The following is a 20,339-nucleotide window of genomic DNA, read 5'->3' as shown; positions in this document are numbered from 1 at the left end:
GGTGCCCATACAAACATGTGGGTGGGCACTGTACACTCAATTTCACAATAATAATATTACTATTTGAGGATCTTTGAGGGCAGGGCGGACAGGGCCCCTCACATGCCACTGATGCCAGGGCCCTATGCACTCAGTCACCCCCCCCACACACTTATGATGCCCCTGTGTGCGGTAAACCTTGCAATTCCTGTTTTTAATGTTTCAGCACTTCTCCATGATGTAATGGCCCAACAACAAATTCTTATGGAGCAGCAAAGAAACATTCTAAGGATGGTGCAAGATCTAAAAGCACACAGTGTTCATGAGATCACAGAGGTTGACCATTTCAGTCCAAAAAGATTTCCCATTGAAGACTTAAGGTCATTAACATCTTTAGAAGTGACCTTCGATCCTGTCCAGAACCTAGATGAAAAGTGGTAAGTAACAATGTCAGTTATGGATAACTACCTAATGGTAGAACTTCCAGGTCTGGTTTTAATTACTGTTATAATTAAATGGTGCGTGCGATCAGTCCAAAACATCTAAAATGAATCTTAAAAAGCTATTAGAATTGATCTAATTTGATAAGTCTAATTTCAGTATTAGATACAAAAGCCTGTTGGTGTACTAAGTTAATGGTGACCACATGTTTTAAAACTATTACTTGAACTAGGATTTCTGTGTGGAGTGGATGTAAAGGACACAGTCTGGAGAATTATGAGGCAGGCCATTAAAAATGACTTGGCCAAAGCGGTGAACTGGAGAGGTGTATATGGGAAAACACTGTTCCAGACTTTGGAGCTAAAAAAAAAAATGTTAAGTGCATTTTTATTGAAAGTCTCTATTTACTGTTCATTTTATTTAAATGTATTTTTGTATGCTCCTATTCTAGAGGCTATAAGAAGAAATCCAGTGTGTGCACAGATAACCGAGCTGGAGGTGGAGAAATTTATTTAAAGGTGGTTTCATCTGGCTGGTGACCGTGAGGGTGGCAGAAAAAGAAGAACACCTTTAACATTATAACTTATTGCTTGGTTTCTACAGTATTTGTTATTTTTGTATTTCTTTTTATTTTTTTCTTCCACTGTTTATTTTTCATGTTCAGATTTTTTCCCCTTTCTGCATCAATAAAACATTCTGCTTTGAATTTCTGTAGTTTCATTCTTTTATTATACCTTGCATCATAAATATTATACAGGTAATTTCTGGTTCAGTTTTGGGGATTCTGGCACAATATTGGTTCAGTTCTGGCTGTTTTGTGGACCTTCTGGATAAGTTGTGGCTGAGTTCTGGTGTAAAGGTGGTGGCATTTTGGCTCTTGTCTGGCTGACACGTGTGGATTCTGGCACTGTTGTGGGTCAGTTATGGCTGATTTCTGGTGACATTGTAGAGTTGTGGCTGAGTTTTGGTCTGTTTCTGGTATTGGTCTGGTTGACTTTTGGCAAACCGCATTTGGGCCAGCTTTGGGCTGTAATTCCATGTGGTATCCATGTGGCCAAACTTAAAGCCGAAACTCAGCCAGACTCGGCCCAGATCCAGTTTGCTAATTACACGTTTTATAAGGGCATTTTTATGTAATATTGTTTAATAATAAACACAAATGAACACAAACAGTATGCAACTTTAGAAAATTTCATTCAATCTTTTTTCTGACTCCTCCCATCATTTCTTGCTACTAAAAAAGGAGTTCATTAAATTCATGACATTTTCTCTCACACAGGTATGCCATGCATTATTATCTCTTTTATAGCTTGTGTGTGAAGCAGTGTCGTGTAGATCCTTTATTATTATTATTATTATTTTACAATAATCTGTATTATACTTGGACCTCTTATTTCATTCCTCATTTATACTGGAACTACTGTATGTATTGTTCTTTGTTTATTTTATTTTTTTACAGCCTCTCTTCTCTTCTCTTATTGTTCTCTCATCTCTCATTCTCTCATCTGTCTTGCTGCTTGTCTGTATCTTGTCTACTTCATGCTCTTGGTGACTTTTCGATCCTATTTCTTTGAGGGTGGAATCATCAGAGAGTATCTCCAAGACTGGACTTGAGCAAAACGGTCAATCACCATACTAGTATTTCTAGTGCTGAGAATTCCTTTATCAACTGACAGAACAGCCGAATGATGGAGTCTGTTCTTTTCCATTGTTCACCTAAGTCATGTCCGTATTTTAACTTAAATCCTGCATTAGTTAAATAAGAGAAAGTCATGATGTTCAGACTGTAATGTCTTAGTGCTTTAACAGTTTATATTTTATTTAGATTTAAATTAAGGCTTATTTAATTTAAGGCTTTTGTACATACTGGGTATGGAATAATATTCTAAAGGGTCCTATATGTCAGGGGTTTTCAGAATCAGAGACAGTGGGCCTCCTTTTTGACACGACATACATTTGTTAGCCGACTTTTATCAACTGTGTTAACATTAAATATTAAAAGTTAGACTATTATCTGAATAATAAGATGTTGTAATAAGAAAATGTTGTGTTTCCTGACCGCTTTATTTTTATTGCTGTTGCGGTCAAGGGCTGTAAGGTGTTTTAGTCAAGTGGTGTGAAAGCGGCGCTGTGCAGACCGATAGGTGTAGGACATTAAAGTATCGCGAGAGCGGTTCTAGAGCATATTCCAGCGCACTCTCGCGGTATTTTGGCCTCTGTGTGTGTGTGTGGGTGTGGAGAGAGATGTCAGTCAAAATCGCGTACAGTAAACGGCAACAGTGCTCAAATAAACCGATTAACATTTACTTAATTCCTCTACACTCCGGGGGCAAAATTCGTATCGTACTTGTAAACAAAAATATTGTACTCGTAAAATAAAATATCGTACTTGTAAAAAAAATCGTACTTGTAAAATAAAATATCATGCTCATAAAAATAAATAAAACACGTGAATCACAAGGGTGCTAGTTTGTTCTTTCCAGCATGCTAGTGTTTGTTATTCAAAAATCACACGCAGAATTTTATGCAGATTAGGGGGCGGGATAAAAGTCCCCATTGCTTCTTAACCTACTGCCCTTCTCTAGACAATCAGTAAAGTGACTTCACTGACGCGCGACTCTGACGGTTAGTGTTTGAACCTGTCTTAAGTGACACAGATTTGTCTTCCTAGCATTTTCCTTTCTATTCTAGCTTTTACACTTTAGTTCTCCCTTCAAAATCATTTGCTACATGGTGACATCAGGGACTCGTTTTCCTCCTGATATGAATGACGGTTCCATGTTTCTTTGAAATCTGTGACCTAAAGCCATACCTGAGAATGAAAAATAACCCACAGTGTTATCTGTCCTTCTGTTCTGGCCGTTAATTAAATGTGAATGTCAGCGGTGGAAACGCCGAACTCTCATTCTCACATCCCACACTGTTTGATCTGGTGGTGTGTGTTCAACCTGCAAAGTGTGTATCATAATCACAGCTGTACTGTGTTTTACTGAAATGTCAGCATGTCAACAAATATACCGGAATAGAATAAATAAAACATTTAATGATGTCTTGATTATTTATTTAATATTACTGTTTTATGTTTAGCAGTGCCACAACTGGAGTGTATATTTTCTTGTGGTGTTAAAAAGAAGAGAAAACCACTTTGTCCTAATGTTAGGTATTAATTTTATCCATTTCTAGCTACATTTTAATACTGTGTAACATCCATGAATCAGCTTATTTCCTGTTTTCACTTGTGTTATAGAAGATCGAAATAGTCATCATCTCACTAGCTTTCTGAGAAACCATAGAGCCTCCTGAGGATGTCAGAATATAAAATATAAAAAATATATATAAAAATATAATTTACTAAAATAAACAATTCTTTTCCATCTGCAGAACTGGAGTTTTTTCTTTCTCACACCATTCTGAGTAAACTCTACAGACAGGCGTTAGTGGGCGTGGCCTAAAGTGTGATATAGATGTGAATGTTGCTCCTTTGATGTGATTTAGATATTCTAATTGTGTGATGTCACTGTGTGTGTTTCTGAATAAGTATAAATAAATAAATAAATAAATAAATAAATAAATAAATAAATAAATAATGTTTTCCTTAGGATTAAGGGAGGTAAAAAACAAACAAACAAAACAAAACAAATATGTATTAATTAATTAATTAATTAATTAATTAATAAAAAGGCATTTCCTTAGGATTATGGGAAGCAAAAAACAAACAAACAAACAAACAAAACAAACAAGTATAAATAAACAAACAAACAAATAAATAAGGATTATGGGAGATAAAAAACAAATAAACAAAACAAATAAGAATAAATTAATGAATTTTATTTATTTATTTTTATTTATTTTTTTATTATTATTTATTTATTTTATTTATTAAAAGACTTCTCCTTAGGATTATGTGAAGTAAAAAACAGTTTACTTTACAGTGTGAAACAGTTCTGGTTTGCAACAAACCACTGAAATAATAGCTAATAAAACAGCAGGCAGCGATTGTCGGGGTCCAAGCACCACTTTGTGTGTATTTTGCAGTTCCTTATTTTTATTACTAGACACTTTTCCAGAATGATTTAAGTAAACAAGAATTTAATACCAGATGACTCACTTATTTGCACAATTTGTGGTGATTTCTACAGCATTTTTTCCCCTTAAAGTTTACGCTCTTCCAATGAAGGAACGGAAAGAAAATTAATTAATTAATTAATTAATTAATTAATTAATTAATTAATTAATTTTAATAAAATAAAATAAAATAACATAAAAAATAAATGGGTACATAATTTAAGTTTTAAATCTCATCAAATTCAAACTCAAACATCGGATGAATAAAGGAAGCAAGTTTAAAGCTCCTTTTTGCAAACACTTGAGGATTGACTCATCTCATTTCTGACATGTTTTTGACACAATTTTATATTCATAATACAAACTAAGTGCTTGGACCCCTAAAACAAGCAAACAAACACGGGGAACATATGGAACACAGCTTGAACTTCACTTAAAAATGAAATAAAAAATTCAAAACCAAAATCCCTGAATAGAAAGCAGCGTCATAAATCCATTGTACAGTGTGCTGTCTGAAACTCACCACATGTTGAAGCTTGTTGTTTTTTTTTAGTTCTAATGAGTGTTAGTTCTAATGTTAAGTTTTCTATGTTTTATACGTTTTCTTATGTGCTAATAAACATCTTGTTAATTTTATCTGAGCAGGTGTAACAGTTCACTGTGAGAAATGGCTTTAAGCAGCAAAGAGATTCAAACATGCCGCATTTCAGTGATTGTGTAGGAATAAATTGCACTGCAGCATTTAGCTAGATGTGAGATTAGTGTCAGGTTGTAGCTACGCGTGCCACTAATTAGCTGATTTACTGTTACACAGTAGCTAGTACTATAGTCTAACATCACGACGGATCATTCCTGATTAATGATTGATGCAGTTTTGTATTTAAACGGCTGTTTCTACATAATAAATATATCTAAATAAAAGGGATGTAATTATGTTGTGGATCTCAACACTCAGACAGACAAAAGTACCACAGTTTAGCACTAAAGCAATAAAACCAGAAGAGAAATAAAAACTATAAAAGTACTGCAGAAGATCATCACTTCCTCCTCCTCCTCCTCCTCCTTCTCCAAGGATACGAGAAATTTCCAGATAAGATCTGTTTCATGATCTGGAATTAATACAATCAAAAATCCAAACTGAAAAAAAAAAAAAAACAGACCGCAATGATGTCCTTTAGCTGCGATCCTGATTCCATCTGACGTGATGGAGATGGTAAAATACTGATAAATGCGTTCTCATGCCTCTGAACACAAACCGCAAGCATGAAGACCAGCCTAGCTTCACGTCCATTTCCCAAGATTGTGGACTTGTGTCTTTGTCCATGACGGGACTGTAATACTGTCTCTACATGTATATGATGATGAGATGAGTGTGTGTGTGTGTGTTCAGAAGGGATTGAGGCGTATCCCCATCCCCAGTGGAGAGAACGGATTCACCTTGGCCCACATCAATGCATCGTTGAGCGAAATGGACGACTTGCCGTCGTCCAGGAAGAACACGGGATCATATCGATCACAGAGAGCAGCCATGTTACTGCATCAAGCTTATTTTAAATTTAGCAATTTGACAAATATTATATATTTTATTTATTAATAAGCAGGTAAACATGAACAGGTGGGGTCATTTTCTACCCTCAACGTTCTGCTCACGTCAGCTGTAATAACTGTGTTCGGATTGAATTTCCAGTTACATGAAAGAGAAATCAGTCAAATGTACACAAGAGAATGAAATTAGTGCCATATGCCAACCCAGGAACAGGATTTAACTCCTAGCTCTGTAATTTAGCATGTAGCAGACATTAGAGAGGTCAAACATGGCGCTAGAGTTTTGCTGTAATGTATGATATTCATTTTTAAATGTAAACAGACAAACAGAGAGCAGTTCTGAAGAAAGAGTTACAAGCAATATTTAATTGAAATATCCGTTAATAGCAGTGAATAAAAATGCCAGTCGTTTTGTTTGAGCTTGTCTTCCTCCATTACAGGAAAACATCATTATTATCAACGATTACATGCCTTTTTGTATAAAGTTTGGTGGATTGTTAGATGGTTTTGTATTGTCGTTATTCCTCTGATGAGTTTATAGGTTGTGTGTCACAAGAGGACACTGTTTATTTCTAGCACAGCCAGGGGTGTTTAAGAAACATTACATGTTAGGAATAAGTGTCAGGTTTCACTGTTTGCTCCTAAAAGCCAACTTTTTATCATCCACCTTTTATTCAGTGACATCATTCATGATCATATTTATAACAAATTCAGATAAAAAAAAAAAAAACTTTATACATCTATGTTTGACTTCATGGTGCAAAATCACATCCTCCACATTCAGAAATATATTTCATATATATATAATTATATAACTGAATATATAATTGATATTCTGATATTTTCTCCCGAAAAGCAATATCTCATATTTCTGTGAGACTGTGGTTATCCATTACCATGGTAACAATAATACAGCTGCATAGATTTGTCCTAAAAGCTTCATATTATTTATTTTTATTCCATAAAAAAAATTTTTTTTACAGGTATGATACTCATGGTGCATCATAATCACCTGATAAATGGCTATTTACAGTCCTGCATTACTACCAGTTTGATTTTCAAGTTTGTTCATATATATATATATATATTGTTCATGCAAAAAGCAGCGAACATCCAATCACTATCGTGATTATTCACAATCATTATCGTCCTTTTGTCACGGAGTTTCTTCCTAATACTAATTTAGCTAACATTAGCTAGTTCAGGCTAGCTACACACGAACTAGTAGCAGAGACTGCGCCTACAGCAGCTGTGCTCAGGTCATGTGACTGACGTCATGTGACAACAGAATCGGAATCAGAATCAGAACAGTGACGTGGGACTGCTGAAGAGTTGATCATTTCTACTTTGGAGACGGTTCACACTTTCAGACTGAGGTAAGAGAGATTTTTTTGTGTCTTCAAACTGACAAGTGTGTAAAACTCTAATTTAATGATCTAAATGAAAACATTATCCATTTAGTCAAAGTAGCTCTTAAAGGAAAACAGGTTGGAGAGCGCTGCTCTATAAAGTTCTGCTGTTGTTGTGTAGATTTGTAGAAGTTCAGTGAAGATGATGGTAACGAAGGTGATGAGAAAACACGTTAAGGTTTTTGTTCTAGTTCTCCTTTTTTATTATCGTCCTTTTATCACGTAGGTTCTTCCTAATACTAATTTAGCTAACATTAGCTAGTTCAGGCTAGCTACACACGAGCTAGTAGCAGAGACTGCGCCTTGTGCACTAGAAATGTACAGATTTCTGCTTCCTGAAGATACTGTGACAGACACTAATGTTAGTGGATCGGTCCCTGATTCTCGTCCGGCACCAAGACCGTGCTTCTGCTCCCCATGTAGGGTTTTAGTCCTGCATATGCCATGAGAAAGACGGTGTATTTGTGACAGAGGGGTCACTGACCGGACAGCGGCACGAGCACGAGACCGTGACTGCAAAATCACGTGCCGTGTCCGGTGTGCACATGCATGACATTTAGAAAGAGTTTGTCCAAAAAAGCCGCAGATTAATGATCTGATCAAATTTATTAGTTCAGAAAGCTCCTGCATTGATTGGGTGTACTTCTGTCATGTTGTTATAGTTTGTACATTTAAACTTCACAACCTTTAGTTCTGATCAGTTTTAATAGCAGCGATTATTAGTTAATAATTAGTTAATTGATTATTAGTGTCTAGTTAGGGGTTTATTCACTGCTATTCAGGTGTTATTTACCAGGTGTGACTGACGTCATGTGACTGAGGGCGTGTTAGGGCATGTGACTGAGGGCGTGTTAGGGCATGTGACTGAGGGCGTGTTAGGGCATGTGACTGAGGACATGTTAGGGCATGTGACTGAGGGCGTGTTAGGGCATGTGACTGAGGGCGTGTTAGGACATGTGACTGAGGGCGTGTTAGGACATGTGACTGAGGGCGTGTTAGGGCATGTGACTGAGGGCGTGTTAGGGCATGTGACTGAGGGCGTGTTAGGACATGTGACTGAGGGCGTGTTAGGGCATGTGACTGAGGGCGTGTTAGGGCATGTGACTGAGGGCGTGTTAGGGCATGTGACTGAGGGCGTGTTAGGGCATGTGACTGAGGGTGTGTTAGGGCATGTGACTGAGGGTGTGTTAGGGCATGTGACTGAGGGTGTGTTAGGGCATGTGACTGAGGGTGTGTTAGGACATGTGACTGAGGGCGTGTTAGGGCATGTGACTGAGGGTGTGTTAGGGCATGTGACTGAGGGCGTGTTAGGACATGTGACTGAGGGCGTGTTAGGACATGTGACTGAGGGCGTGTTAGGACATGTGACTGAGGGTGTGTTAGGGCATGTGACTGAGGGTGTGTTAGGGCATGTGACTGAGGGTGTGTTAGGACATGTGACTGAGGGCGTGTTAGGGCATGTGACTGAGGGTGTGTTAGGGCATGTGACTGAGGGTGTGTTAGGACATGTGACTGAGGGCGTGTTAGGACATGTGACTGAGGGCGTGTTAGGACATGTGACTGAGGGTGTGTTAGGGCATGTGACTGAGGGTGTGTTAGGACATGTGACTGAGGGCGTGTTAGGGCATGTGACTGAGGGTGTGTTAGGGCGTGTTTCTACTTTGGAGACGGTTCACACTTTCAGACTGAGGTAAGAGAGATTTTTTGTGTCTTCTAACTGACAAGTGTGTAAAACTGTAATTTAATGATCTAAATGAAAACAACATCCATTTGGTCAAAGTAGCTCTTAATGGAAAACAGGTTGGAGAGCGCTGCTCTATAAAGTTCTGCTGTTGTGTAGATTTGTAGAAGTTCAGTGAAGATTATTGCAATGAAGGTGATGAGAAAACACGTTGAGTTTTTTGTGCCTCATACTGTAGAAGAAGAAGATGAACGTTATTCATGCAGTGAAGCTAAAACACACTGAACATCCTGAGCTCCACAACCTCAATGTCCTTTTAACTCCTTCCATCCATGATCACAACATATCTTCCTCTTCTCTTCCCTCTCTTTGACTCCAGGGGAAGTCAAATAAACGAATGAATGATGATTCTCCAGTGGCCTGTGGTTCTGTCCTGGTGAATCTGATGGTCAACCCTCCAGATGATGATTCATCAATGTCCAGTGGCATTGGTTCTGTCCTGGGGAACCTGATGGTCTGTCCTCCAGATGTTGAATCACCATTGGCCTGTGGTTCTGTCCTGGTGAGCGTGATGGTCTGCTCTCCAGATGTAGACGGATGAAGTTCATCACTCAGGCAAAACCAAAGCCCATTACTCTCCTCATCACCTGTACAGACTGTTCATTTAGATTTTATCTGAGGAGATTTTGTGATATTTGAGTTTCAGTATAGTTTGTAAACTCTCCTCATCACCTTTACATTTAGATTTTATTTGATAAGATTTTGTTATCAGTGCTATAGTTATTAGTGCAGTCATAAATGTTAAGGTTTTTTTTTTTTACTATAAAACATCACTGGCAAGTACACAGACTAAACATTATGTATTATGAAAAGTGATGTCTATAATATTTACATTATTATTACACCTGACATCACATGTATATAGATGCACATTGGATATTGAGTTCTTTGAACTGAGAAGTGAAGTTCAGATCAAAATTGTTGAGAATAATCAAAACAATTCTAATATGTAAGTTTATTCCTACCGTTCCTATCCTATCACGCCTCAGCTAGCGTACTTCACATCACTTATTCTGCCTCACCTTACCTGCATCACCCGGCCTGCATCACCCAGCCTGCCCCACTCAGCCCAGCTCACACAGCTTGCCCCATATGGCTAACCCCCCCCTGACCTGCCCTGCTCTGCCTGTCCACGTAGCCTGCCCTGGCCCTGCCTGGCCCGTCCGGCCCGCCCCGCCTGCCTACCTAGCCCGGCGGCCCTGCTCACCGCTCACCAGACCTTTGCATGCTAGTTATCCCTGCTAGGGAGATATTTGTATAGGTGGGTTGTAGATAGGTAGATATTTGTGTAGGTTGGGTGTAGGTAGGTAGATATTTGTGTAGGTTGGGTGTAAGTAGGTAGATATTTGTGTAGGTTGGGTGTAGATAGGTAGATATTTGTGTAGGTTGGGTGTAGATAGGTAGATATTTGTGTAGGTTGGGTGTAGGTAGGTAGATATTTGTATAGGTGGGTTGTAGATAGGTAGATATTTGTGTAGGTTGGGTGTAGGTAGGTAGATATTTGTATAGGTGGGTTGTAGATAGGTAGATATTTGTGTAGGTGGGGTGTAGATAGGTAGATATTTGTGTAGGTTGGGTGTAGATAGGTAGATATTTGTGTAGGTGGGGTGTAGATAGGTAGATATTTGTGTAGGTGGGGTGTAGATAGGTAGATATTTGTGTAGGTGGGGTGTAGATAGGTAGATATTTGTGTAGGTGGGGTGTAGATAGGTAGATATTTGTGTAGGTGGGGTGTAGATAGGTACATATTTGTGTAGGTGGGGTATAGGTAGGTAGATATCCATGTATATGTGGTGTGTAGGTGGGTGCGTGCATACACAACTGTGTAGGCATGATTAGGTGGGGTGTAGATAGTTAGATATTTGTGTAGGTTGGGTGTAGATAGGTAGATATTTGTGTAGATGGGGTATTTGTGTATATATGAGCAGGTGTTTAGGTGTGTGTAGATGAGCAGGTGTGTAGGTTAGTATGTGTGTGTAAGTGGTCTGTTAGTGAGCAGGTAGGTGGACAGTTGTGCAGGTCAGTAGGTGTGTGTAGGTGGTCTGTCAGTGAGCAGGTAGGTGGACAGTTGTGCAGGTCAATAGGTGTGTGTAGGTGGTCTGTCTGAGCAGGTAGGTGGACAGTTGTGCAGGTCAGTAGGTGTGTGTAGGTGGTCTGTCTGAGCAGGTAGGTGGACAGTTGTGCAGGTCAGTAGGTGTGTGTAGGTGGTCTGTCAGTGAGCAGGTTGGTGGACAGTTGTGTAGGTTAGTAGGTGTGTGTAGGTGGTCTGTCAGTGAGCAGGTAGGTGGACAGTTGTTCAGGTCAGTAGGTGTGTGTAGGTGGTCTGTCAGTGAGCAGGTTGGTGGACAGTTGTGTAGGTCAGTAGGTGTGTGTAGGTGGTCTGTCAGTGAGCAGGTAGGTGGACAGTTGTGTAGGTCAGTAGGTGTGTGTAGGTGGTCTGTCAGTGAGCAGGTAGGTGGACAGTTGTGCAGGTCAATAGGTGTGTGTAGGTGGTCTGTCAGTGAGCAGGTAGGTGGACAGTTGTTCAGGTTAGTAGGTGTGTGTAGGTGGTCTGTCAGTGAGCAGGTAGGTGGACAGTTGTGCAGGTTAGTAGGTGTGTGTAGGTGGTCTGTCAGTGAGCAGGTAGGTGGACAGTTGTGTAGGTTAGTAGGTGTGTGTAGGTGGTCTGTCAGTGAGCAGGTAGGTGGACAGTTGTTCAGGTCAGTAGGTGTGTGTAGGTGGTCTGTCAGTGAGCAGGTAGGTGGACAGTTGTGCAGGTCAATAGGTGTGTGTAGGTGGTCTGTCTGAGCAGGTTGGTGGACAGTTGTGTAGGTTAGTAGGTGTGTGTAGGTGGTCTGTCAGTGAGCAGGTAGGTGGACAGTTGTGTAGGTTAGTAGGTGTGTGTAGGTGGTCTGTCAGTGAGCAGGTTGGTGGACAGTTGTGTAGGTTAGTAGGTGTGTGTAGGTGGTCTGTCAGTGAGCAGGTAGGTGGACAGTTGTGTAGGTTAGTAGGTGTGTGTAGGTGGTCTGTCAGTGAGCAGGTTGGTGGACAGTTGTGTAGGTTAGTAGGTGTGTGTAGGTGGTCTGTCAGTGAGCAGGTTGGTGGACAGTTGTGTAGGTTAGTAGGTGTGTGTAGGTGGTCTGTCAGTGAGCAGGTTGGTGGACAGTTGTGTAGGTTAGTAGGTGTGTGTAGGTGGTCTGTCAGTGAGCAGGTAGGTGGACAGTTGTGTAGGTTAGTAGGTGTGTGTAGGTGGTCTGTCAGTGAGCAGGTAGGTGGACAGTTGTGCAGGTCAGTAGGTTGAGTTTCAGGTGTTTAGGTGTGAAGTAGAGCTGCACGATTCTGGACCAAATGAGAAATACGTCGTAATTTTCAAAAATATGTTTATGAATAAATAAAACGTTTTTTTTAGAATATAAATCACGCTTTTCTATTTCTTTGAAGTTTAGTGGTTTAGAAACCCTGCACCTTAAATTACCAAACAAAATAGAAAAAATACTCTTGGCTTTAATTAAGTTTAAACAAATATAAACAAATGACTACCAGGTTTTTCATGAGAAATAAATAAAAATCACAATTTTGTCATAAAAATATTCTTATAAAATAGAAGAAGCCCTCAAAATGTAATATAAAGAGGCGCAGCTTATTTCACTTTTGTAGTAATGAATAGAATTTATTAAAAAAAACACAAATAATTAATATTAATGAATTTATTTTAATTATTTAAATAGAATTTATTACTTATAAAAAGTAAAATCATCTTAATAATCTATAATTAGAATAATAAAATCTTATTTTTATCTCATTAGTTTTAATCATTTTATGTTTATTATATTATTTTATCTCATTTTTAAGCCTTGTAGTAAATTAAATTAGACATTATTTTAATCAAAATAGATTTTAAATCATAATTTTTACTCACATGTGAAAGACAGTGTGAAGGTGTTTGTAACAACATCGGTTTAGTGTCATTCAGTTAGTCATTTATTGACGCTCCCCTGTGCTGAATAACGTCGCTTTTATTAATGTTAGTGTGGTCTGTAATGTTTCAGGTGATTAAACAGGTTGGTGGTGTTACCCTTTGGTGTAGATTGCTTGTAATGCAGCATAATCTAGTTTAAAACCGAAAAAATAGACGATACTTGGGAACGCTCTTCTCTCCTCGTTACACTTCTCTCATTTCCATGAAAATAGATTTAGCTGAACTGTAGTAAAGTAGGATTAAGATGGTGTGGAATCGTGATGGCCATTTTTTAAGGAGTAATCGTGCAGCTCTAGTTCCTAGTTAGGTGTGTGTTCAGGTTGGTGGATTCAGCGGGTTGAGAGGGTGCAGTAGACTGGGCGGGACTGGGGTAGGCCGAGAGGGGGTGGTCATGTTTAGGTAGGTGGAGGGGCAGGGAACGTAGTGTGCGTGACAGGCGGGGCCCACCGGAGGGCGGGCACGCTTGATAGGTCTGGAGGGGGTGGGGCGGTGGTGTCGTACGGTGGCCGGGAGGCAGGCGATGGAGTGGGCTGTGTCGGAGCGGGTGGGGTAGGGCTGGGCTGCGTGGTACAGGCTGACGGGGTGGGCGGGAGGGGGAGCCTATTGGGGTAGCTGTGTGGGCTGAGCTGACTGGGGCAGGTGGGTGTGTGAGGCCTGGTGGTGCAGGTGGGTATGGCAGAATATGGTGGTCAGTATGCAGTTAGGTGGGTAAGAAGGAAGGTAGGTAGTTTTGATGAACCTCCTTTCAACCACGAAAGGCACCAAATTGTTTAAAAAGAAACAGATACAGCTCTTTTTCACAGTCCATTCTGTGAAGAGCGGTCAATCCCACCATGGGTCAGACACCCAGGTCTAAAGTGGGACAACCTTTAACCTTTATGGGACTTGCCAGTTTTGTTTAAGTTAATGTTTTATTCATTTATTATTATTATTATTATCATTACTACAGTGGAACCTCATACAAATTTAATTCAGAAATAATGTAAATGTAGATAATCCGTTCCAGCCTCCCAAAAATCTACAACTTAGCCGGCGTTCGGTTCGTTCGTATGTTGAAAATGCTTCATATGCCGATGCTAATTTCTTCCTAAATTTCAATTCTTAAGGAGAAAATTTGAAGACAGGGGATTTGCATGTTGAGGTTCCACTGTATTATTATTATTATTATTATTTTATCATCATTTGTTTTTTAAACATAATATCTGCTCTATGGCCATCCATAAGGACTATGGAGCCTTGCTCCTGTTGTTTTTTTGTTTTTGTTTTTTATTCCAAGATGTAAATGTTATATTAAATTACGGTCACGTATACCTTGGCTAGGTATTGTTCTAGGTGATATCACCCAAATGGTCGGGCGATACTAAACAGTAATCACGGTCACGTATGCCCTTTGTTCAGGGACGGTTCTTGATGTCTTGCTGCCGCTCCCAGACTAGTAATTGATTGGATTAAGTGTTCTAAATGTTTGGTTCTTAAGAAGAAACATTATGGTAAGTTTGCCTAGTGGAATGGAGCCATAACCAGTGTGCATGAGGTGAAGTTTCGATGACGGGTAAGATTCTCTGAGGGCCGAAGGAGGACAACCCACTGCAGGGCTTCACCGCCACTGGGCACCTGCCTGAAATGGGAGGTGTAATCTGTGTAAAGGAAGTGTTGTGATGCTTCAGGGCCAAAAGCATCAAAGGGGGGACTGTAAGAAACTACAGACTGCCTCAACCCAGATTCACTCCACAGTACACATCCGAAAGAGCTCAAATCCCAAAAAGGCTTACATATCATATAGAAATATCTTTAATTCAAATCAGTTTATCTATTTGGTATCTTTACATTGGCTTAAAGCAGCGTTACCAAACATTTAGAACACTTAATCCAATCAATTATTAGTCTGGGAGCGGCAGCAAGACATCAAGAACAGTCCCTGAACACAGGGTATATGTGACCGTGATTACTATTTAGTATCGCCCGACCATTTGGGTGATAACACTTAGAACAATACCTAGCCAAGGTATACGTGACCATGATGACCATTTAAGGACATCCGGCTAGACGACAGTATCATCCAGCCATTTGGGGGATACTCAGTTCTAATTTACATTTAAAGTGAAACTCATTTAAATTACACACGGGAAACACTGTATAAAAGGTTTGAGCAGGATTTGTCCTGCGTTCTTTTTGACTCCGATGAACCCAAAGTACTTTATGTATTTTGTCACTGCGACGCTGCAATAAACTTCTACATTAAGATCTTCAATGCCCTCATAGTTTTATTTTTCTTACACCACTTAGGGGTGTACTCACTTTTGTTGCCAATAGTTTAGACATTAATGGCTGTGTGTTGAGTTATTTTAAGGAGACAGCAAATTTACACTGTTATACAGACTGTACACTCACTACTTTACACTGTAGCAGAGTGGCATTTCTTCAGTGTTGTCACATGAAAAGATATAATAAAATATTTACAACAATGTCAGGGGTGTACTGTGAGATACTCTCTCTCTCTCTCTCTCTCTCTCTCATATATATATATATATATATATATATATATATATATATATATATATATATATAAGATCTAATGAGTGCCTTAAATTTAAGTATTATTATTATTATTATTATTACAGTGGAACCTCGGCATACAAATTTAATTCAAAAATAATGTAAATGTAGATAATCCGTTCCAGCCTCCCAAAAATCTACGATATATATATATATACACACACAGCTCTGGAAAAAAAATGAGACCATCTCCATATGTGAACCCTATTGAAGACCTCTGGAATGTCATGAAGAGGAAAATGGATGGTCACAAACCATCAAGTAAAGCTGAGCTGTTTGCGAGTGGTATAAAGTTCCCCAACAGCAATGTGAGAAACTGGTGGAGAGCATGGACCCAAAACACATGCAGATCGGGGTTATTCCACCAAATACTGATTTCTTAATGTTATTTAGCCAAAGCATTAACACAATTTGTTTACATATGTTTTGAATTTTGTTTTATTTGAGTTATTAATACTGCATGATCTCTGGTTATTTTGATGTGTTGTCATTTCCTTTAAATATACACTGTAAATAACAATAGTTATATTTTGAATTTAGGAGAAATATTGTCAGCAGTTCACAAAAAATGAAACAAAACTCTTCATCTCACCAATACATGAACCTGGAAGAAAAAACATAAGAAACTGATTATTTTGCAGTGGTCTCTTATTTAGTTCCAGAGCTGTATATATATAGACATGGATGGATAGATGGATATGTTTTTTAATTATTATTATTATATTTTTTAATAAATAGTACAATTACACTACATGCACATTTTTGTAACTTTCTATATTTTTCTCTTTTCATATTCATTCCATTCGACCCACATGACTGTACTGTATACAGATCTAATGAGTGCCTTCAGATTTTCTCTGTTTATTTTCTGATGCAGTTTTAAGGCATTGCACTACATCTCCTACTGTGTACCATTGTGGATCATGTAGATCACTGGCTAACATTGGAAATAAAAATCTCAACATTTTTCCACTTGTTTGTCTGGACTTGCTGTTCTTCTTTCAAATTCCACAAGACACACACACACACACACACACACCACAAGTACACACACAAGGTTAGGCAGTAACTTTTAGACTAAAATCCCTCAGTTTCATATAGAATTTTCTGAGTTTATTGATTGGGATAGAATATAAATTAAAAAAAGGGAAATGGTTAAAGTGATCAATATAAAATCATAGAGCTAGAGTTAGGGCTCTTTAATACAAGTCAGTTTTGGTCTGTAAAAAGGTAGTGTATTTAAATGCAAATGACTATAAATAAACAGATAAATCTATGAATGAGTTTCTATTTCCACAGACAGGCAGATCCACAGCTTGTATAATCCAGTGAGATTTCTCTGATTTTCTCAGTAGCACAGACGATACAGTCTGCTTTGGAGAAAACGTCCCACAATCCATTTCTGATCACTTTTAAATAGATTAATCTGCTATTGTAATTTCTTTAGAAAATGGATTAATACATATCTCTAGAAAATTCTAATACCATATCTATCTTTTTCAGCTTTATTTCCAAATTTTCACCTTACAACATCAAACTACTGAAAGGTAACAGTTCTGAAAATGAATAAAAAACTGAAAAAGTAGAATACCAGAGATGGAAAAGTCATCAGACTCCTGATTTAATACTTCATAGAGCCACCTTTTGCTTGAATTACAGCCATTGATCTTTTTGGATTAGTCTGTTTTAGCTTTGCACACCTAGATTAGGGAAAATTAGCCCATTCATCCTCACAGAATTGCTCAAGTTCAGTCAAATTCCATGGTGAGTGACGATGAACTGCTCTTCATCTCTCAAACAGATCGGATTTAAGTCAGGGCTCTGACTCGGCCACTCAAGTACATTCACCTTCCTACCCTTAAGCCACTGCGTTGTTCTTTTGGCGTTATGTTTAGGGTCATTGTCGTGTTGGAAGGTGAATGATCTGCCCATCTTCAGCTGTCTAGCAGAGGGACGCAGGTTTTCCTCAACAATTTGGATGTACTTGGCAGCATCCATTTTCTCTTCAATCCTGAACAATCACTCAGTCCTCACTGAAGAGAAACACGTCCACAACATAATGCTGAATTTCTATAGGCACTGTACATATAATATAGTATAAAAGAGTATAATGTAGTAACATAGAAACAGTGAGAGAGAATTAGTTACAAATATGTCAAGACGTACATATTAGTCTGATACGATGGAGTAAATATTTAAAGAATATTTCTGTTTAGTTTTGGACTTTTACACAGAGTTACGATGCTAATAGGAGAGGAATCAGCTTCATGGGTCACCTTAAGGCATCACACCAACTCAGTAACACACCCAGGTCTGTTATAGCACATAGCAGGAGGCCTGGGTTCCATAAACAGGGTAATACAGAGCCTTGCAAAGGTATTTGGTGTGTTTCCTCTTTTATTTAGATTTTATGTAAAGGATCTAGTCCAGATTGTTGATGTGGAATGAAACAAATAAGATTAAAACTGCTAACTCGGCTAGTAAGAAAACACACTTCCTAGTTTTTCCAGCATGAACGACCGCAAACATTCAGTCCAGTTCAGTCTCTCTCTCTTTCTCACAATCACACAACCTGAAGTTTTCAATAAGTGTTCCAATAAATGTGAAAAATGTGTAACTATTTTCATATTCCCATTGTGTACTCCTTATTCATTCTGTATATGAATTTCTGCTCATTTTTTCATGAAGGGTGCCATTACTTCTGTTATCTACACAGGACATGTGCAGAGACACAAATATTCCTACAAAGGGAAAAATCCAAAGTTTAAAGAGGAAAGCAAGTATTTACACAGAGCCCACATTTCTCTTCAGTGCCATGTCTCAGTGATTCAGATTCACCCACAGAGTCGATCAAAGAAATGTGAATCATTTAACAATTATATTTAAGTTCATATTTTTAATATATAAAAATGATACTGTGTAAGGGATTGTTCACACGTTTGTTTGTTTTCCTCAAACACTACTCCACACACAGCGATAGAACGTTTGATTCAATTTACTGAGTCGGTTCAATGAATCGAACGTCGATAAGATTCAACCGATTCATTTTTGTTCGTCCGAATTTTTTTATTGTCATTTCAGCCACATATAGCTGACGCAGTACATAGTGAAATGAGACAACGTTTCTCCAGGACCCTGGTGCTTCAGAAACATACAACATATAATTACAAACACAGAAACAACAACACAGAGCTAGGGGCAGAAGTTTGTCCTAGCCACATAAAATGCAACCAGGCTCAAACAGGGCAAAGACTGGACAGTGCAGAAACAGTGAGTACAAAAATCAACACAAGACAGGACACATAGAGCCGAAAAAGAACATGTGAAATTAAATGAAACTGTAAAAACCAGGTATCTAATAACATATATGATATTCTGATGTGTTCTAAACCTTGTGAGCAAACAACAACTGTGCTACCACTTACCCCTAAAGGGGTGTTCAGTTTTATCCACAAAGGCCCCGTGTGGGTGCAGGTTTTCATTCCAATCCAGCAGGAGCCACAGCTGATTCCACCTGCTTGATCAGATGATCTTGGCTTTCTGCTGGGTTGGAATGAAACCTGCACCCACCCCGGCCCTTTGGGGATAAGATTAGACACCTCTGCCCTAAACTAAGAGCTCGCTGAGGACATCCTTTATCTGCTTGGATAATTCCATTGGTGCAAAACACTTATTGACACTTCAGGCCGTGGACTGTTTAGCTAAAATTTTAATGGTAGTGCTAAACCACTACGGCTGCGGTATATTTTCGGCCGCCGACCCTCTACTGGCGCTCTTCTGTGTTTTTGCTCTCGTCTGCGCATGCGCGCAATGTTGGCCCCTTGTCCAGTTCATTCAGCAGTGTCCACTCCTCGGTCACAGGTATGTTACTTTACAGGTTTGTTACTGTACTTTAAAATGACATTAGCGTGTGTTTGTTTTTGTTTACAGTTAATGCTCATATTAGCTTCTCTGCATGGCTGTATCAGACATTGTTCGTGAATGATTAATGTAAACGCTAAACTATGCACGAGCTTGACTTAAATATGAGTTTTGTGTTAAAACATATCGATTATGATTTTTTCCCTTCCGTGTATGTTCTGTCTCGTTATTTATCTGTTTATCGTCTTTATCGTACTTTCTCGTCTTTATTGTCTGCTGAATGAATGAACGGTGTTGTATTTACTTGTGTAATGTTTGTTTTTTGTGTTTGTTCTTGTTTGTTTATTGTGATATTGTGAAACATGTACGCGATGCTAAACGAGAGAGTTTGTTTATGTCTGTTTAATGCTTAATAATAAATCCAACAAAGGTTTATTAATTAATTAATTAATTATTGTAGTGTTTATCAGTTTACATCTATTACAGTATGTTTAAATGACGTTAGTTTTGTCCTATTGGGAGTGTTTGCTCTGAGTATTAATGATAACCTTATTTGTGCTTTTATGTATTTAATGACTGTAAAAAAAAAACAGTTTTCAAGATTCAAGAAGCTTTACTGTCATTTCAACCACATATAGCTGACGCAGTACATAGTGAAATGAAACAACGTTTCTCCGGGACCTGGTGCTACATAAACATACAACAACAAAGAGTTCAACACAAAAAACACCACCACAGAGCTAGGACAGAAGTTTGTCTTAGCCACGTAAAGTGCACAGTGTGC

The sequence above is a fragment of the Hemibagrus wyckioides genome, linkage group LG03 (genome assembly GCF_019097595.1).
Source record: "Hemibagrus wyckioides isolate EC202008001 linkage group LG03, SWU_Hwy_1.0, whole genome shotgun sequence".
Taxonomy (NCBI): Eukaryota; Metazoa; Chordata; class Actinopteri; order Siluriformes; family Bagridae; genus Hemibagrus; species Hemibagrus wyckioides.
This window is presented reverse-complemented; position numbering follows the sequence as displayed.